The following is a 21,491-nucleotide window of genomic DNA, read 5'->3' on the forward strand; positions in this document are numbered from 1 at the left end:
CTTTCAATGGTCTGTAATGATCTCAGGGCCATCCCCTGATCTAATTCTTTTCCTTTTTCAGTATCACAGTTTCCACCACATCCCTCCACACATCCACCATGATATCATTCTGTCTTCCCGATCTGGATCTAGAACTTCCTTAACCTTTTTATTTCCCCAAATTCCACCCATTCTTCAAGGCTTTTCAACCCCAGAGTTAATTACTCATTCTTTTAAAAAATTTTTTGTTTTTAAAAATGCTCTTAGTTTGTTTAAACCCTGTAACATACAATTTATCTTCCCCAATCAGAAATAGCATCTGAACTCACTCATGTATCTCTCATGGTCTGAAACACGGAGAGAGACTCACAAGTCAGCTTCTCCATGTGTCCAGGGTATCCACTATATTCACTCTTTCTGTGTTCCCAAAACACTTTTTCTGAGCCATGCTAGAATACTTTTCCAATGCGGGGCTCGATCCCAGGACCTGAGATCAAGACCTGAGCTGAAGGCAGAGGCTTAACCTATTGAGCCACCCAGGTGCCCCATATTTTAATGAAGAGCTTTTTTAAAAAAGCAATTACAGTAAATCTTTGACTAGTTCCGTAAAAAGATTTAGACATCTATTTTCGAGCATTTCTCCTGTTAATATTTACAGTGACCTTCAGCATTCTTTGGATCAACAGTTACAAACCATCAGAGCCTGCTCTCGTCCAGGAGTCACAAAAGGGTGGGAAATATCCCGCAAAATGCACGATGCGGCCAAGGTTCTAGTTTGGAATTATCACCACGGGTGCTGGATATTCTAGCGGATCCTGTTCTGCATTCAAAGGAGAAGCTGCCTATGACACAGCTTCTAAATGTCGGTTCCGGACACCTGCCACATAGAACTCTGTCCCAGAGGATCAAACAAAATACAGCATCCTGTACTGCTCTAGCAGCACTACCTCGAGGACGTTACTTAATCTCTCCAAGTGTCAATTTCTCCACCGAGGGAAACTGCGTATTCCAATTCTGTGGTGGGAATCCCAAGAGGTAGTTCATCAAAATTCTAACTTTGTGCTTGGCTATAGCACTGATCACTAAATACTAGGTCCTGTTGATTTTATTACGAGTTTTGCTATTGTTGAGATAGTACATGTGGCCACTGCTATTAATTTCTGGCTCATCGCTTCAGCCGATTTCATTGTATCAATGAAGTTATCATCATCATCTTTTCATTGGTTTTTCTATCTCTTGACCCCCCCCAGCCCCGTACCTCCTTCTTTCCCTCTCCCTCTCTCTCTCTCTCTCAATGGCATCGTGCAGTTGTTGCAAGGTCAATCTTTTGAAAAGGAACAGTGACTTCACATTATCTATTAATAAATTCCAAGTCAAGCCCAGCACAATATGTTCCCAACCTAATTTTCAGGACGTTATACTCTATTACCCTTCTTATAGTCTGTTCTTTAGTCAAACTGGATTTTTTGCATCTCCTTTTTAGGTGCATTTTACATTTTAGCCTTCATTGGACTTTTATGAACGCATTTTAGCTGGGGGCCAGCCATGTGTCAGACATTGTTTTGGGTCTTAGGGTGCCAAGATAATAAAAACAGGTCTCTGTCTTCCAAGAGCGCATGACTGGTGTAGCACGGTAGATAGGATTTTGAGTTACATTTTTTGTGATAGGTTCCTCCATTGGGTTTACTCCTAATTACTCTTAAAATCACACCCATTTCTTAGAGACTCATCGCAAACAACATAAATTCTTCATTCTCTCATTTAAACTCATGTGTTTCTTTGTCTGAGGTACTTCATCTTGTCTTACTTTGTTATTTGTGTTTATGGGGTTTTTTTTTGAGGTAAGGGACCATACTTTATTTACTTTTGTATTCTTCACTGTGACTTATAAATAGTAGCCTTTCAGGAAATCCTTGCTGAATTTTCAAGGCAACAGATTAGTAGAATTTGACTTTAAATAGAAAAATATCCAAAATTTTCATCCTCATTTTTAATTTTTATTTTTTTAATATATTTTTTAAGATTTTATTTATTTATTTGCCAGGGGTGAGGGATGAACAAGCCAGCACAAAGAGGGGGCGTGGCAGGCAGAGGGAGAAGCAGATTCCCTGCTGAGCAGGGAACCTGATGTGGACTTCTGGGATCATGACCTGAGCCAAAGACAGATGCTTAACTGACTGAGCCACCCAGGCACCCCTTCATCCTAATTTAAAAAAATATATATATTTATTTGACACAGAGAGAGAACACAAGCAGGGGGAGCAGCAGAGGGAGAGAGAGAGGGTCCCAACTGAGCAGGGAGTCCAATGGGAGGCTCGATCTTGGGACCCTGGGATCATGACCCAAGCTGACCACAGATGCTTAACCAACTGAGCCACCCAGGCACCTCACATGTTCATTTTTTTTTTAAAGACCTATCCCCAGAAATACTAAATCTAACAAAGGTCACTTGATAGGAACTACTTAAGCTGAACCATTGATAGTTTTGGAAACCACATTTAAGGAGATATATATATCTCCACACACTAACACACTAGACTTAGCTTGAGTGAATAAGGGGATTAGGCGCTTATCTTCTTGATGTTCTTTTCTTGTACTGTTTGTCCTACAAGTATATATGATTGATATATTAGAAAATTATGGAAACAGATGCAAGCAAAATAGAAAAACATAAATATACAGATAAAGATAAATATAGTATAGGAACCTGGACATTGACCAGGGATTTCAGAAATAGAAGTATTAGAAATGGGTCTGAGAGGAAGGTCTGTTTTTAGCACATTGGGACACCCATCTTTAAATAAGAGAAACATTTCTGGAAAGAACACAGGGTCCTGTGAGTGAAGTATTGGGTTGCCTTGTTTTATATTTACTTGAGGCTACTACCGAGAATCAACAAAAGTGTGAAGGGAAAGCAAAACCAAATGAGTTTGGTTTTAGAGACATTGCATGTGCTTCTAACAGATTTAGATCTCCGGCCAGATGCGTTCACAAAGGCAGCAGCATCTGGAAATACACACACACGGTCCTCTCTTCACACTCCTTGGCCCCGTCTCCATGGTTACTAAATGAGTCACTCCCTTCAATCAACACTGATGTGATAGAAATAGCTTCATCAAACTAAATTCTCTTCTCCTCTGGAAATCGGACAGATTGTTAAGGAATGTCTACAGTTTGCATTAATGATCTATTACTTCTTGTGGTCACATGGCAGCTAACTTAAATAGATTTTAAGTTAGAAAGGCTGAATCTCTAATTCAGAGAGATGGCTTCTTTATATTTTACTCTCCTTCATTTTCTTATGTGGTACAGTGTAAGTTCTGCTGGTATTAAACAAGTAAAACTCTTGTTCAGAGTAAAGCTGCTGAAGATTTTTAAGTCTATGTGTGAAAAACAAAGGGAGTCTAGATTTTTCATTGACTTTCTGCCCATTTCTCACAGCACCTGGGCAAATATTCACTCTTTTTTTTTCTTTTTCTTTCTTTTTTTTTTTTTTTTTAGATGTAGTCATTCATTTAAAAGAGAGAGAGAGAGAACACAGAGAGGGGAAGAGGGAGAGAGAGAATCTCTATCAGAATCAACATAGTGTATTAGTGACTTACTCTCAAAGTAATAGAACTCACATAGAAGAAGTTAGGAAGATTTTAATAAATTCAATAATCGGTTCTTTATCATACTCAGTGTAGGACAGTTTTGATGAGCCAATCTTATTTATTTCAGTACTTTGGATTTTCTTTTGAAATTAGCAGAAATAATAATTTTGTTACCAGATTACCAAATTAAATTTTTTTTTTTTCCAAATCAGATCATACCTTCATGAAAAAAAGAAATGCCTGAGGGGTTCTCTTCAATAAGCTTCTTTTAAAATGAGTTTATTAGGGGTCCCTGGGTGGCTCAGTCTTTAAGTGTCTGCCTTCGGCTCAGGTCATGATTCCAGAGTCCCGAGATCAAGCCCTGCATCAGGCTCTCTGCTTTCCACTCCCCCTATTTGTGTTCCTTTTCTTGCTGTGTCTCTAATAAATAAAAAAAATAAAATCTTTAAAAAAAATAAAATGTGTTTATTAAGACACACAAGGCTTATTTGTCAAGGTTCTTAAATCATTACACATTAATAAAAATCTGATTTCCAAATGATACCCTGTGATTAGGCTTATTTTATTTTGATAAAGCCAGGCTTTCTACACATTTTAAGATAAAGCAAGAATAACAGCTTGTTTGGGAGAAATAATTAAACCCAAATAAAACCACCTCAGTCACTGTTTTAAATTACTAGTTAATGTTTGTCCCTGAATCTGCTCCAGGCAGGTTTTATGCTTTCTTTGATGAGTAACTCTTGTGGGAATATGATGGGCCTTAATTTTAAGGTTATATGCATCCTGGTGATATAACACTTGACCAGGAGTCTAATATTAAAAAAAAAAAAATGCTTAAAGTGTATATGGTCAATTTCTTCTAAATAATTTGAATTTTAATAACCTATGGGGAATAACTTTTGTGAAGATTATTAGAATGTTAAAAAAAAAAAAAGAAGAAGATTTTTATTTCAAAAGCAGAGTGCTTCTTTTTCTTATTTTCTGGGTCTGTGGACTTATCCAACCAGCCCAAGAATAGGACTCCGTTAAGATTCTCTCTGCCTTGGGGCATCTGGGTGGCTCAGTGGGTTAAGCCTCTGCCTTTGGCTCAGGTCATGATCCCAGGGTCCTGGGATGGAGCCTCCCCTCCACCCCCCAATTGGGCTCTCTGCTCAGCAGGGACCCTGCTTCCCCTCTCTCTCTCTGTCTACCTCTCTGACTACTTGTGGTCTCTCTATCTGTGTCAAATAAATAAATAAAAATCTTAAAAAAAAAAAAAAAAAAGATTCTCTCTGCCTTGTGGAGATCAGAGATCTAACAGAATGCCAGCGACTCAAGAAGTCTCCTTGGTTGGTGTGGTGAAAAGAGTGTGGTCATGAATCCATGCTTTCAGGCTCTGGTTCTACCATCCCCCACCTACCATTTGTCAAGCAAATGTTTTCACCCGGCCGTGAGCTTGATAAGGACCTTTGAATTGCCACACAAACAAACAAAAAACAAAAACAAAAACAAAACCCAACAAACAAACAAACTGGATTTGTGTCTGGGAATCATTGAAAATATTTTGCTACGGTTCCGTCTTTGCCCTTCTAACTTTGATAATCGTGATGGATCTTGTGTTCTAAGCAAAAACTGGTGAAAACTTCCTTCACTGTCCCCACCATCCAAGCATTCCTGTCTCCTCTGTCAAGGCTGCTAAGACTATTTTTGGTGAACTAGCAAAACCACAGGGCCTTGTTTCTAAATCTGGTGAATCAGACACCTCTTACATTCCCTTAGCCATCACAAAATGATGCAAAATGGCACTAATAATTTTATTTCCTAATTCTAAAGCTAATTATGGTGATTTTCAAATCAGGAAGAAAAATAAATGAAGATGCAATGTTGTTTGCCGGTCTCTTGGGAGATCTCGCAGGTTTGTTATTAAATCACACTAGTAGTGTTGGGTTTCAGGGCTTCGAAGACAGGCAGACAATGGAAATCACAGCTGTGAGTCCCACTTGCTCCTTGAGGAGGCAGAGATGATGGCCCATTCCTTTCCTAACAGTATCTCCAACTCCTAAACTCTGTGGTCACACTTTAGGAGTCAAATCCATGAGGGAATACTGAAAGAATGAATGAAGTCAGTCCTCCAAACTTTCCTTCCTCAATGGTAGAACAGAATGGTATGTAGTTACCACTGGTTGCGTGAGAATTAAATAACATGTAAAGTGTTTCATGCAGGGAATAGCAAAAGAGAAGAATTCTATTAATGTTGGTTATTTTATCCTCATACAGAAAGGCTAAATCTCTAATTCAGAGAGACGGCTTCTTTATATTTTACTCTCCTTCATTTTCTTATGTGGTACAGTGTAAGTTCTACTGGCATTAAACAAGTAAAACTCTTGTTTAGAGTAAAGCTGCTGAGGACTCTAAGTTTGCATGCTTGAAAAACAAAGGGAGTCGATTTTTCATTGACTTTCTACCCATTTCTCACAGCAGCTGGGCAAATCTTCACTCCTTTTTTTTTTTTTTTTTAAAGATGTAGCCATTCATTTGAGAGAGAGAGAGTCAGAAAGAAAGAACACAGAGAGGGGCAGAGGGAGAGGGAGAAAGAGAATCTCTAGCAGACTCCCTTCTGAACAGGGAGCCTGGAACCAGACATGGGGCTCGATCTCAGGACTCTGAGATCATGACCTGGGCCAAAATCAAGAGCCAGATGCTTAACTGACTGAGGCATCCCAACATATCTTCAGTCTTTTTGAGGACTCCTCTCTAAGGGTCTACAGCCAGGCTTTTCTTCTGTATTTCCCTTTTCTGAAAAAGTAAAGAGCAGAACTGGATGGGGAGCGCCTACCCCGTCCGTCTCATCTTTATGTTCAACTGATTTGGAGATAACACCCCTCCTGTCCAGCCACTTGACGTAGCAGTTCTGAAGGCTCTGAATCATGACTACTCAGGGTCAGTTACTTCTAGAAAATCACCCAATTTAACATTTGCCCACATCCCTAGTTTCCAGCCCGTGAACTACAAGGAGTAATGCAGATCTTCAGTTTTCTGGGAAGGCACATTATCCCTTTTTCTCTTTCTCTTCTCAGTCTAATGACTCACATTCAGATGGTTCTGTACAATTTTAGAATTATCATGATCTACTTTTCAGGAAAAAAAAATAACATTTTATATACAGTGTAACTTACATAATTTTTTTTTCAAGAGATAAGAAAAATACAATACTCGATGCAGAAGAATTTCTGACTCCTTTAATATTAAGAGGTAAAAATGTTTAGTATTTTATCATTGGGGGTGTGTTGTAATTTATTTATTTACTGTATAATTCCCTTTGCAGCTAATGAGTTAAAAAGAATACTTAATGATTGGGAAAATATTCTGAAAACAATGACATAAAAGTACAAGCTGCAAATCAACACAGTATAATTCCAATTCTGTTTTTTAGAAAGGTCACTATAAACTTTTTTTTTCTTTTGAAAAACAGGAAAGAAATATCCCCAAATGTTTACCCTCTCGAGGAGGAGATAAATTTGTGTAAAACCACCCTTTTCTCTTTTGAGACACTAGCCCTCTCCCATTCACAGGGACCTGTCTGAGAGGCTTGACTAAGTCATGTTTCAGCAATTGACTAAGTCATGTTTCAGCAATTGACTAAGTCATGTTTCAGCAATTTCGCGTCTTCAAAAATAAAGGCAACAACATAGGCATTCAATGAGTTACAATAGAACACTGATGACACAGCATTTCTGGTAAGATGTTCTTGAGGAGGTTTGGTTTGGGTTCCTATGAGAAAGGACAGTCAGAGATCCCTCATGGGACCCCAGCAGGCCTTTGGGCAGAGGCCCAGGCGCCAGAAGGCAGTTTGCACTGGCCTGTCTCAGAGAATGGGGGTAGCTCAACTAGGGGCCCTGCCTCAGAACTCACAAACCAGAGGAGATCCCGCCCAAAGGGGGAGCCAGGCCCTTGGCCTCCCTACTGGAACAGGTAAACAAGCGTCAGGAACCGTGAAACCTGGGAGGGGGCTTTACGCTGACCTCGCACCCAAGTCCGCTGTGACTGATAAAATGGTATATTAATAGGATTTTTAAAAACTGATGTTATCTGCTTTTGAGTATCTTTCTTATGGACACCACTAAATAGACTTTTTCCCCTAATCCAGAAGATTCATGCCACTCACTATTTTGCATCCTTTTCTCAAGGTCAAGTATCCATGCTCTTTTAATGGCTTAAAAAAAACCCCCAACAACAGGTGCAGTAATGAATTTAAATCCTTTCCTTTAGGGTGTCTAGGTGGCTCAGTCATCCCAGGGTCCTGGGATCGAGTCCCGCATCAGGCTCCCTGCCCAGTGGGAAGCCTGCATTCCTTCTCCTACTCCCCCCTGCTTGTGTTCCTGCTCTCACTGTTTCTCTGTCAAATAAATAAAATCTTTTTAAAAAATAAATAAATCCTTCTCTTCATCTGTTATCACTTCAGTGCACAGTCTCATCAGGATATAGAAGTCCCCGGGCCGCCCCCCTAATATGGAAGGAGCTGGAACTTAGACTAGAACTCGTCTCCAAAGGGCCAACAGCTCAGATGCCGTATGCATATGAGGAATTCCAATCGGCTTTGCATGTGGCAAAATGCAAAATAACCACCTCACAAATCACTCTCTCGTATCTACTTCCCAAAATATTTATAAAATGGCTTTGCTCTGTCATACCTAACTAAGCCTGTTGGTATTTCTTTTTTCAGTAGATTCTCTTTTGTCCTTACACAGCCTGATGCAGTGACCACACACTGACTTTTAGAAAGTGGACTCTCCCTCTCACTCTGCCTCTTGTCTCTGTTTCCAGATATTCAGTCAAATTGGCATGCAAATGGAGGATTAAAAGTATCACACAGATTATTATTATTATCCATCAAGAATAATACATTCTTTCTTTTTTTAAGATTTTATCTATTTACTTGACAGAGATCACAAGTAGGCAGAGAGGAGGAAGCAGGCTCCCCCCTGAGCAGAGAGCCGGATGTGGGGCTCAATCCCAGGACCCTGAGATCATGACCTGAGCTGAAAACAGAGGCTTAAGCCCCTGAGCCACCCAGGCACCCTGAGAATAATACATTCTACCGTCTGGTATCTGTGCCCTGATATCTAATCCCCTTTGTGGAAAAGTATGCACACTGAAAACCTGATTTAGAATTGAGGAAGTCATAACTTCCCTTTTAAAAGTAACGCCTCAGGGGGATTTGGAAAGCGCGATGGAGACTGGTGAATCTTACAAACTTTTTCTGTGGGAAAAACATAACTCCAGGGCTTTCTGTAGCATTCTGGTATCACAAGAATCAAGGGACGCATCAAGCGTTAGAAAAACTCATCCCCTTGAAAGACAATCTCAACATTTGTGGGTGGATAAGAAGAGCCTCAAAATGTGACAGAAAGGATGTCAGAGAAGAGTCATCTATTGTAAGGATGATCGTAGTAACTAGGAAGAAGTAAGTTGTGGGTTTAAAGTTCAGGTAGTTATTTTCCAGGGACTCTTTGTGCTTTAGCAGTTCAGGATTTCTCAGGGAGACCAAAGTGCCTGGTGATAGTGATGGGCAATTAGTCGTCTGTACTCTGGTCTTACTCAGAAATAGCCTGGGCCACAGTCCTGCCAGTGAGGAGACTGTGGTCTCCTTGACCCCCGCAGAGGGGTCAGTTTCATGGATGTGGGAGCGGTGAGTGCCGTGACAAGGGACTGATGGGTGTGCTTTGAGCACGGGATGCATTTTCTGGAGCTTCTTCCCTGCTTGAGGATGACCCAGTGTCCAGGAGTGGTTACTGTGGCATGAATTGTGCCCCAGAAAGATACTGTGAAGTCCTAATCCCCGATACCTGGGAAAATGACTTCATCTAGAAAATAGGGTTTTTGCAGATGTCATCGAGTTAAGATGAGGTCCTACTGGTTTCCAGTAGGCCCTGAATCCGGGCGCCGTTGTCTTTATAAAACATAAGAAAAAGGAAGAATACCACTTGACAATGGTAGCAGGGACTGGAATGATCCGGCACAAGTCAAGGAATGTAAGGATTTCTGGCATCCACCCCAAGCTAGGGAAAGGCAAGGAAAGCATTCTTCCCTTGGAGTCCTTAGCCAGGGCAAAAGTCCCAGCTCATATCTTAATTTCAGACCTCTAGCCTCCGGAACTGTGGGGCAATGTTTCTCTTTTGTTGTAACCCACCTAATTTGTTGCACTTTGTTATGGCAGCCCTAGAAAATAGATACAGTAACAAAAATATATTCTCTCGGTTTCTCCACTTTTGCCATCCAAAGATGGAAAACAATTTATCCTGAAAGGGTAAAGAGAACTGAGTATTTTTGAGGGGCTAGATTTGGGTAGATTTCTCCATGATGAGTTAGAGGAGTAACATACGGTAAAGTAGAAGCTGGGTAATACGAGGCCAGGGTGACTTCAGAAAAAGAGCCGGAGAAACTTGGGGAGTCAGTGGTGGAAGCCATCTAACTAGCCTAGAGCAGCAGAGAGCAACAACCAGAAGCGGGGCTTTGCTGTCCTGTTCACCACAGGAGCGGAGTGGGGTGGAGAGCCTGGGGAAATCCCACACAGGAGGCATGGAGTGGCCTGGGGTGGGTGTCCCTGGGAAGGGTTAACAAGCAAGCAGCATCTCCTCTAACAAGCAGGGGCTTTCTGGGATGCCTGCAACGGAGAAGCTGCCCAAGGAAAGAGTTTTAGGATAAAGATGAGGCTTGGTTTCCCCACATTTTTCCTAAGACCCCAAAACATTCCATTGCGAAATAAGGCAGAGTAAAGGATTGCAAAATAATCACTCTGCAGTGCAGTCTTGATAACCCTCTCACCTTCCTTACCCGCTTCCTCTGATTTCCCCACTGGCTTCTTCTAAGTCAATCAGTTTAAATCAAGGGTATTCACCTAGAGTCTCAGGACAGAAATTCTACTGGGAACACGACAGGCATGAATGTGCAGAGCGATCTGGGTATACTCGTGTTCTTTGGTGCCCATCATTTTATTTCATTGACTTTGCTAAGAAATCGTTTTGTTGAAGAGCATGCATAGACTTCCAACTGGCCTCGCCAGCCCCAAGCCCAGGCAGCCACCATCCCCCATGAGCACAGCGTACCTTCTGAAGAAATGCACCCAGATCAGAATGGTATATGAGTCTGTCCTATTCTGGCTCTAGAAGAGAAACGTTACAATGAATTGGTGGGTGGGATCGGCCCCACGATCGCGAAGCAACCAAAATACCAGTGATATCAAACTGAGGGAAACTTAACTCTACCATTATATACTTTTTTCTTCACAAAGTTTGATACCTACTTCTCAGGAAAAAAAAGTGAAAAGGAAATTGTGCAAATACTTGCTATTATTTTTAGTTTGTTATATATCACAATTAGTCACCAAAAGTACATGGAAACGGGTAAAACAGGGCTGTGTTACCCAGGATTGGTCTTGTAGGTGGGGGGTGGGGGAGAGGTGGGCAGTGTGACTTTGGCAGCCCTGATTTGTTTTGCTGATTAACTTCTACTTTCCTTGTTTCTTTATTTAAAACAAACTTTCCCTAGCAAAGCTTCATTCCCACTGACCAGCATGTTAGTAGGATAGAAGCGAGCTATACAGCAAAGACCATAGTGTTAACATATGTTACACCTGCTACCCCCATCTCTTCTTTGCTTCTCCAATCCTTTCTAGATCTGTGTGGAGCCAGTTAGGAGAGCAGGGAGACACAGGGTAAGAGGGAGGCAAACCCATTTCCTGCCGGATAAAGTCAGCTCTCCCAGAGTGTTCCCACCCTGTCCCCCACTCCGTGCTCTGTATTTTCCTTCCACCCAAAGAAAAATTCATTCTATAAGGAGATCCCTTTATGTCCCCCTCTTCAAAGAATCTTCCCTTGATCGGTACTCCAACTCAATCTTTTCTTTCTCTGCAATTCAAATTTCTGTTGCCCAGACTCTTCACTACTGAACATCAACTCTCAGGGACGTCTCTCTGCAGCCTAAAAGGGTACAGTAGCTTCTGAGACCATTTAAGGCTCTAAAGTATGCTAACAGAAGTTGAGTACATTTTCCTCTCTCAGATAAACTGGAAGATATCTTAAGCAAGTCATCTGTACTTCCGAAACACAAAGTAGACATCATGGGTGGGAGTTTCAGACCAGGTAGGAAGTGAGATTCACGGAATGTGGGGAGCTCCTTGGGGGTTGGTGGGAACATGTCAGGGGTCCTCATATCCCTTTAAGAGGTAGCTGTCTAATCAACCTATTTCAAGGGATAGTCTTGATTTCATGCTGAGAAGGAATATGTGTTTCTGCAGATAAATCAATCCTCTAATAGCAATAAATAATCCACTTGGACATCCTAGGAGATTTACTTCAAATGAATCATGTTAAACTATTTTTTTTCCTCTGGGGCAAGAATACTATTTGCAGATATCTGCAAATTTGGAAAGAGAGTTGTTTCCTAATGGAACTATTTTGAAGGAAGAAGATGGAAGAAAAGCTCTACTACACACACACACACACACACACACACACACACACACACACCTCTCCCCGTCTCCTGCCCCACCCCAAACTCCCTCCAAGTCTTCATTCTCTTTAAACTACCTGCTTATAAATAATATCTGATAAACATCTCACTAAAAATGCATCTGCTTTTATATTAAACTTCAGTTTAATCTCCATTCCTGGACCGTATCATTCAAGTACTTGAGTGTGTGTGTCTACTTTTGCCCCTTTCATCGATAGTGCATCAAAATAAGTGGTTTATTTACAGATAACTAAAGTTCTGTGTGTGTGCCTAGGCGACGTTCAACTTATTTAACAACTGTGATTAGTAAATATCCTGGAAGATGATTAGAATTAAATTTTTAATACAATCCTAATGTTGCTGGATTCCCACTAACACAATTATAGTATTTATCGCAGCCAACATTTACCAGACTTGACCATGTGTCAAGCTCTTTTCTGAGTGCTCTGGTAATTTCCCCAGTAACACATAAGGTGGGGCTATTTACCTTATAGTTGCCTTGTGCCTGACAATTTACACAGGTATAAGTAGTGGGATCCAGTCTCTTACCCAGGTAGCCTGACATCAGAATCAGTCCTCAGACATACTCTGAATTAAAAGTAATCCATTGTGACTATCCTAACACTACCCACCCCCCCAAAGCAAATTGACCTCCCAATAGGACAAATAAACTCATGTAAATTCATGTACAGAAATCTAACTTTCCTCACTTGATATAAAATGTATTCCTTTTTTTTTTAAGATTAAAAAAATGAAAGTGATCCATTGTAATAGTCCCAAATAATTTGCTTTATTGTGGTTTCTTGACTGCTTGGATACTAAGACAATGAAAAAGCAATCTCAATAAATTTTGTCCTATCATCCTAAAAAAAATTACCAACCTTCATGCAGGCGTTATAGAGCAAGTCTGAGTTTGTACTAAACTAGAAAACAACAAAAGCATGCTTTGCATCTAAGGTAATTCATAGGATTAAAACAAATAGCAAATGGATGTTCTCATTTAAAAGTGAAAGGCAGCAGAATGTGCCACCCCAAAATATGACTGCAGGAGTTTGGGACATGCAACCCCACGTATACTGTATATTGGTTATCTGGGGCCGTAGGCACTTGGAAAAGCAAATGGAGGGAGAGGCTTTCTCTGAACTCTCCTCATCTGCCTCAAGGCAGATCCTTCAAAAGGAACTCAGTTGTCATAAATCCCCTCCTGGGAGTGTCGTCAACCAGGGAGAACTAACTCTGGTCACATGAGAGGATCCTCTCATCTTTTCTTCCAAGGGCCCATTCATCTTTCTTAGAAATCATTTGCTCTCCCCTAAGAAGCCTGCATCCCCTCTCCCCTTTCACTATGAAGATAGAATTTAAGCCTGAATTCTAAGCTACCTCAAGGAGTTACTCATTTTTCTCCGACTATCTCCCATGTACACATGATGTATGCATGATAATAAACTTCTGTTTTTCTCTCGTTAATCTCTCTTTTATTACATGGATCTCAGCTAAGAACTCAGGATAGAGAAAAAAATAATTTTTCCTCCCCTACAACAGTCTTCTCTGTTGTGTGAGTGCCCTGGGACCATTAAGGTAAAAGAAATCTGCGCACAAAGGAACTGGTATACTGGAAGTTACGCAGACTTGAGGACTCAGGAAAAAGTAGGAGGAGAAGGAGGACCTTAAAGAGAGTTGAAGCTGATGACATTTGATGTTTGTGAGCTTTGACAGTCTGACAGTGAGGTTTCAGATGAACTACCTTTGCCAAATGGAGGCATTACTTGATTAGTCACAGGTACAAGGAATGTACTATGGGAGACAGTTAGTCCCTGTCCATTCTCCAGAGCTGTTTTTTTTTGTTTTTGTTTTTGTTTTTGTTTTTTTACCACTCTTACACAACCCATGAAACCCAAGGGTACTCCAAGACTACACTCCAGATTCACTCACCCATGTTTGCCACCTACTTGTTCCACAACCACCACAGAATGAAAAAGAAAAAAGGGTCATCCACACAGCAGGTCACTTGGAATCAGAACTGATAGTCCAGGTAGAGGTAAACTGAGAAGTTCCCCAACAAGAAAGCATCATCTATTTGACCTAACTAGACCACGTTTAAGTTCTTCCCTTGTTTCCATCACTAAAAATTCTAAATTAGCATGTCACGTAAGGCATAATAAGAATGTCAAGGTTCTGGGTTGCTCTTAGCAACATCTATTAATCTGAGCTTCTGTCCCTTTTTACTAAAGAATAGTAACCAAGGTCAGAATTGGCAACATTCGTTGGCATTGAGATTGCCCACAATTTCTCCCTTTCCAGTGATTATTTAAGTGCTTTAAAAGTACGGCTTCTTTCACTGTTCTTCAGGGCAAGACAGAAGGAGAGGTTGATTTTCCAATGACTGTTGTGACTTGGCGTTTGTACTTAGACTTTCCACTGCTTTCAAGTTTCAGTTTGGGGACTTCAAGGGTTTGGTACAAAGTGCAGCAGCTCATGCCTGCTTCAGGACTGGAGGAGGGGTGCGGGGGAGAACAACAGGGATTCTCAGTCAGTGTCAAGAATTTGCTTCTTTAGAATGCTTCCCTAGAATGGCTGTATTTTTAGAGAGACCTGTGTTCACAGTGCTGGTAGAATTAAAAAAAAAAGAGAGAGAGAGAGAGGTTTTGTTTTGCTTTGTTTTGTTTTATTTGTTTGTTTTTAAGGTTGGGCACAGAGGAGGGGAATTCTATCCTTAAAAACAAACGAACAAAACAAAACAAAAAAAACCAACCAACAAAAACCATAAAACATCACCTTTTCCAGCAGTAAATGGTCTATAAGACCCCTGGCAGGTTAGAGGTTTAGAGGTCCTGTTTCTGAAGCATGAGTGAGAAGCTTAGGGGTAATCGGAATCATCCCAGAGCGGGAGAAGGTAGAGTGCCTTTATGATGGTTTGCATTTTACATAGGAGGGATGGCAGGTAGAAAGTATTAAAGGACTTTCACACATATAATACAAAATCCCCCCAAAATCAGGTTCCGTCTAGAGTCTAAAGACCTAGACCTCCTGTTGAGCTCTGGGGTAAAATAGGGGAAAAATTTAATAATACAGTGAAGTTTCCTCTCAATAAGCAAACGTTTTCACTCCCACTCACTTCCTTTACTCCAAACAGGAGGCAGAAAGGACACCCTGGCTTACGAGTTCAGAGGAGCTAGTCTGCTGGTTGCTTAACAATCTCAGTGAAAATGCTTTACAAACACACTACGGGACAAAAAACATGGAGAGAAGGAAGCTAGAGAATTCAGAAGGAATAGCAATAGAACATTTTTGTGATTTCCGTGTCTTCTCCAACGTCTGCCTCCATTTCCGATTTAATCAAGGCTGCTTGTGTTTGTGCAGCTTTGAGCAGACCCCGCTACTTTGCTGATGCTCAAAGAACACATTATCCACATTTGAAGCAATTTTCGTGTAAATGATTGTGCTGCGAACCTCCAAGGGTCATTCAAATATTTTCTGAGAAATTGGCTGCTTGACGTTCTTTCTTAGAATGCCATGTGTTTCATTTTTGCACAGAGGAGATGACAGGCTGGGCATTCCAACAGGAGTTTAGTTAATTCAGCTAATCCCTGTCAAGAGAAATGAAGTGATGGGACTCATAAGGCCAGTCCCAGCCCCGAGTTACTCCTTCCCTAATGGAAAAAGCAAAACACGCAGTGTGGTTTTGCAACTGGGCAAGTTTAGAAATATTTTTGAGCTTTCTGTTTTGCCAAGGGTTTCATAAAAAACTCTCTTCTTTCTATTTCATGCCAAAAAATGTCACCCCATAAATATGTTTTCCCATATCTGGCTACATGTCCGGGATTTCTTCTTTCCTAAGAATAAATCATTTTTTCTGGGGTATAAAAATGCCACTTGCTCTATCAGATTAAACATATCTTTATATAGAAAAGGTATTTGAAACATTCCACAGTGGGTCTAAGGAGGGATCCTTACTTAATATGATTTTGTTAAATTAACTTTGATTAAATATTTGGTCTTTGAATTCTTTATGTGACTCTTAATGGAAAGTTCAGGCTTGTTTTATAACACTTCCAATTCTATTTTTTTTTTTTTTTTCTCACTGCCCTCATACCATTCCACTTTGCTAGAAAGCATTAAACAAGAATTAATTTCTGTCTTTGACCAAAATAATACCTTGGAAATGATACCAATGCAAGGGAACCCTCTGGGTTCTATTCTCTATCTGCATATTTATCTGCATAGTTCAGCCCTCAGGGTTCCAAGAACTCTAGCATTAAAAGAGTGTGAACTTGCAAATTAGCTGTCAAGTTTAATAGCAAGTGAATAACACCACCCAGAGCTGACTTGTTTCCATTTCTGGAGTCCTATTGATTTTGCTTTTAGGTAAAACACAGACACATAGGAACACTGAAAAGTAGCATTTCATATGTGCTGGTTCAGTATTTTCTTTTTTACCAGCTAAAAATGGTAATTACATTCACAGTCAAAAAGCTGAATAAATCATCTGAAAGTGGAGAAAATAGGATAAAAACAACAACATGCTTGAAATAGCAATCGTTGTATGCTTAATATGTGATCAATATTTATAGAGAAATAAATTGCAGCATTAGCTCTCATAAACCACCAATGACCTGAAGAAATACAGTACAGATTTAAACCTTAATATTGGACAACTTTAATACATGGTCATCTGTTCCTGATGTGTAACAAGTCATTGTAAGTAAATCTACTGTAAGTAAGTATTCTAAGCTGATCTATAATGTTATTGCTAGTTAGCTGGTTAATTTTTAAAAATCTCTGTGTGTTAGTGTGTGAAGGGGTCTTTGCATGTGTGCCTGTGTTCTGGAAGCAGGGAGAGGGCTATGGACCTTTATAGATGGTTTCCTCTAAACTTTCTGGTTTATAAATCTTTGGCATTTTTTTTAAAGATTTTATTTATTTATTTGACAGATAGAAATCACAAGTAGGCAAAGAGACAGGCAGAGAGAGAGGAGGAAGCAGGGTCCCCACTGAGCAGAGAGCTCGATGTGGGGTTCGATCCCAGGACTCTGGGATCATGACCTGAGCCAAAGGCAGAGGCTGTAACCCACTGAGCCACCCAGGTGTCCTAAATCTTTGACATTCTTAAACATCCCAAAATCACAAGCTTATTCTATTTGGAGAGCACATACAGATGAGGACATGCAAACATTTCAGAAAGAACACACGAAAATATGATTCTGAAAAGTGGCAACGTTGCTTGAAGAGTAAACCAAGATTGTCTTCAAAGATTAACGCTACACCGAGAAACCAAAGGATGGAAGAAATAGTTTTGCTCGTCTTCAACCCACAGTCATCTGCCACACCTGGTACCCAATAAAATTTCCATCCCTATCCCATCTAATCATCACACGGCCCCTTCTCCCTCATTCGTGGGGAATTAGTTATTTACATTTTGAAACTGTCAAGCATCTCAACGCACTTACGTTTTGTTGAACCAGGTCTCCCATGGTAAACGGTAAAACCCAGCACAGTGAGCCTGCTTCCAGGGAACGGCAAATCAGCATCGTGATGCACCCAAGCCAGAAATAATACCCTCCATTTGCTGCAATTGGTTTAGTATCAGTGCTATAAAAAATAGATGACGGAAAACCGAAGCCTTTCACAGAAATACAAGTCTGCCGTGTGTGGCTTCTACAGGACTGGAGCAGAGCGAAACGGTCTTAGTTATACATTGAACTTGGGCTTCATCCTAGGCTGGCCAGCAGATGCACGTGCACCGCGTACTCACGCCGTGGCTGTTGGGGCGCTGGGTGGTGCCCACGCTGGCGATGCCTGGCTCTAATTACAGAAAGGACAGAGCGCTAAAGGTATGCCCTCCAATTAGAAGTCTTTTGGCATAGAAACTTCAGTCTATGGGGTATCTCGGTGGGGTGGGCCGGCCAAGTGATCTATGGTGCTTGGCTTATTCTCTTTGCTTTTGCAGAAAGGCAATTTCCAACACAAAAGTGTTCCTTGGCTTTGGCATCAGGAAAGCCGGAAGCCAGTGACATCCAGGGTGGAAGGTCACCCAGCCTGTGTCGTGGCACAGAGAGAGAGTTGCTGTAGGGCCAACATGCAAAATAAGCACCTCAGATCAGCTCTCAACGTGTGAAGTTTTTTTTTCTTTTTCTTTTTGGCATGGAATTGGAGCCAACGATTGTGTAGAGAAAGTCTAAGTAAAAATTGCAAAATTAGGACCTGTGGTCCGTGCCTTGCTTGACGATGACCATGTCTGTGAATCCAAGAATGCTGACCATGATGGACATAAAGACATCAAGGAGATTATCATTTGGAAATTTTAACTTTAGGTAGGAGAGAACAACTGGAGTCAAAAAGGAATAAGGCAGAGAGACTCAGAGAGAGAAATGCATGGAAAATATCTTCTGCTTCTCCAGTCCTATCTCTGCTTTGGAACCAGATGTTAGGCCCGAGACTTACTTTCCTCTCTTCCTTGTGTTATGCACCCCTGCTTTTGCGGCCCTGATTGGACACTACGCTAGAATCTACACAAAGTAAACCCAAAATGTTCTTTTGTTTTTGTTATCTGCTTTATTTCTGGTCCATTACGTGGGACTAGCTCAGCCCCCAATCACACACTGGCCAGCTTTCACCGGCAAACTTGAATGCTTGGTCTTCGGGGTGATTATGAAGACACCCACCACCTCCCACCACAGCTGGGCCTGCACCCCGTCCTGGCTGTTGTTGGCTCGTCCTCTCCCTGACCCTTCAGGACTTCCACGCAGCCTCTAGTCGCCCCAAGGTTGGAGGCCCTTCCCGATCCTCTCACTCGCCTTTCTCTGAAATTGCTCTCTCAATTTCCTTGCATTCTCTCTGATTTAACTCGCCCGACTGGCTTCTTTCCTCTGCTCCTTCTTGGTGGCGATTATAATTTCCGACTCTCAGGGGTCAGCCCTCGCTCCAAGAATGTGGGTGTGGACTTCAAAAAACCCTTAGAAAATCTTATCTTTCAAACCTGTCAGGTGCCACTTTAGGATTATTCGGTTCTGAAAGCAAGCAGTGAGTAAAAACAAAACCAAACCCACTGACCTTTGTAAAAGCAGTACCCATCTGCACACATCAGGAGCCCTGTCTGTGGGGACAGACTCCTGGGCTTTGCATCCTGTTCTCACCATTGACTGGCCCTTTAACCTTGCATACTGCGAAAGGGAAACAGTGGTGGTATCTAGTTTATAGGTTGGTCTTTCACTTACTCAGCCGTAACAATAAACATTGAACAGAAGTTTCAAAGTTGAAAAAAAATTAAAGATACACCTGTTAGAGTAAAAAAAGGTAAGAAAATATAGGGAAGTTAGGAGAGAGGAATAAAAATCAGGAATCTGGCATCAGATAGATTCTCAGGGTTTCCTAATCAGTGACCTCTCCTATTTGAGGTGGTGGTTCTAACTGAGAACATGTATACATGAAGCGCCTACTTAATGAGCACTGCCCACTACCACTCCACAGCTGCACAGCCCTCAGCACGTGTCAGCACCCTCCTTAACTCTGAAGAGGCACAGTGAGCATGGCCACCAGTGGCTGTGAGCCCTGCGGGCGTGGGCAGTACCAGCTCTAGTTTCCTGAGAAAGGATCTCATTCATGCCCATCTCTGAAAGCACCCTAGATTTGGACCATGGATCTCCAGATGGGGTAAGATTGAGGTTTTGCACTGTTACTCTTTAGTAGACACACTATCTTTTTTTTTTTTAAGTTACCATATTTTTACAATAATTTCCATTTATTATATATTTTTTGTAGCATCCTAGTGTGAGACAGGCTAGTTTGACAAGGTGTGGCTTAAAGATTTATGGTTAATAAATTATTTGACCTCACTAAATTTCAGCACAGCCTGAAAACCCAAAGCATTTTGAGCTTGTGGTCTCTTGCGTACCCACTAACTCCTGATATTGCTGTTGATTTTTTTTTTTTAAGATTTTATTAATTTACTTGACAGAGAAAGATCACAAGTAGGCAGAGAGGCAGGCGTGGGGTGGGGGGAAGCAGGCTCCCTGCGGAGCAAAGAGCCCGACTCAGGACTTGATCCCAGGATCCTGAGATCACGACCCGCACCGAAGGCAGAGGCTTAACCCACTGAGCCACCCAGGTGCCCATTGCTGTTGATTTTATAAAGACTGCCCCACCTGTTCTCTCATGACTTTGTAGGATGGGGAAGGAGCAATAACCCCTCAGGCAACCAGTGTCAAACCAGCCTACAAGTTTGTAATTATTTATTCCCCATTGTCTTTTACTCCCAAGGATGAAGACGGAGAGCTAAAAAGTATATTATGCAGTGATTTATTGCTTCCTTTCAGTAACACCCAGGCCTCTAGAGCTGTTTCTTGGTTCTGTAGTTTACTATTTTGTACCCCTGTCCTACTCCCGCACACTCCATGGTAGGTGAATGGTTAGACAAGGCAAACTTGATTCCTATCATTTCTGCTCCTCCTCCTCCTAATTCTTCCTCTCTTTGTCTTCCCCCTCAATCTTCTTTTTATTTCCTTATCATTCTGTCCCCCACTTTTGCTTTCTAAAAGTTCACCTGGCCAGATGCTGTTGCAGTGATACGATTCCACTATGATTATGGGAGTGCCGGTGGTTTCAGAACAGTATACCCCACTGTCTAAATTATGGCATTCCTCTATGATTTGGAAATATACTAGTTCCCTGAAGCCTTTTCCAGGGTCCCCAAGAATACCTGGTGGGGATTAGATCCATTTTTTTGTATTACTCAAATAGTCTGTTACTCTAATCTCAAGTGCACTGTATAGTATTTAGTAGAATACTATCTTTTTAAAAAAGATTTATTTACTTGAAAGAGAGAGAGAAAGCATGTACATGCATGAGCAGGGTAGGGGGCAGTTGGAGGGAGAGAGAAAATCTCCAGCAGACTTCGCACTGAGCGTGAAGCCCAACATGGGTCTTGATCTAATGACCTTGAGATCACTGAGCCAAACTCAAGAGTTGGGCACTTAACCAACTGAGCCACCCAAGTGCCCCAGTAGAATATGATTTTAATACTTGGGGAGAATTTAAACTTAAATAATTTCATGGGTAAAAAAATAAAGCACTATCTTCTGGCCACGACTCTTCCTGCCATGTTGGCTCTCCCTGAAAAGTGGGGTCCAGCCCAGCTGTCATGACTATGTCTTTCTTATCATATTTTGCTCTCTTCCCTCATCAGCAAAACCTCTACTATGTCTCTCTACACTATAAACCATGGAAAAGACAACTAAAGGAGAAATCATAGAAGGAATAACAAAATGGCAGAAACAGAGGGGGAGAAAAGGCAACTGGCTTTTCGTCATTGGCGCCCTTGGGTAAGATGTACAGGAGAGAATGTTTTCCCTACACTTAGGTGTCCCAAAATGTTATAGAAAGACGATTCCCTCGTGACTGAATTCAAACCCATTTAGTTGTTCCAGAAAAGTC

The 21,491-nt window shown here is 41.3% G+C and overlaps 1 protein-coding gene across 18 annotated transcripts in view; it reads right to left on the reverse strand.

Moving 5' to 3' along the window:
• The window catches only part of SORBS2 (sorbin and SH3 domain containing 2), a 208,996-nt gene that overhangs the window by 127,283 nt on the left and 60,222 nt on the right, over window positions 1-21,491 (reverse strand). For 3 of the 18 annotated variants that reach the window (XM_059384265.1, XM_059384264.1, XM_059384272.1), the window contains exon 3: window positions 10,658-10,713. The exons of the other annotated variants lie outside the window; for them this stretch is intronic. The gene's annotated coding sequence lies outside the window, so the exon portion shown is untranslated. The remainder of the gene's footprint in view (window positions 1-10,657; window positions 10,714-21,491) is intronic. 18 annotated transcript variants of the gene reach the window in all.

This window comes from Mustela nigripes, chromosome 18 (assembly GCF_022355385.1).
Source record: "Mustela nigripes isolate SB6536 chromosome 18, MUSNIG.SB6536, whole genome shotgun sequence".
Lineage (NCBI taxonomy): Eukaryota > Metazoa > Chordata > Mammalia > Carnivora > Mustelidae > Mustela > Mustela nigripes.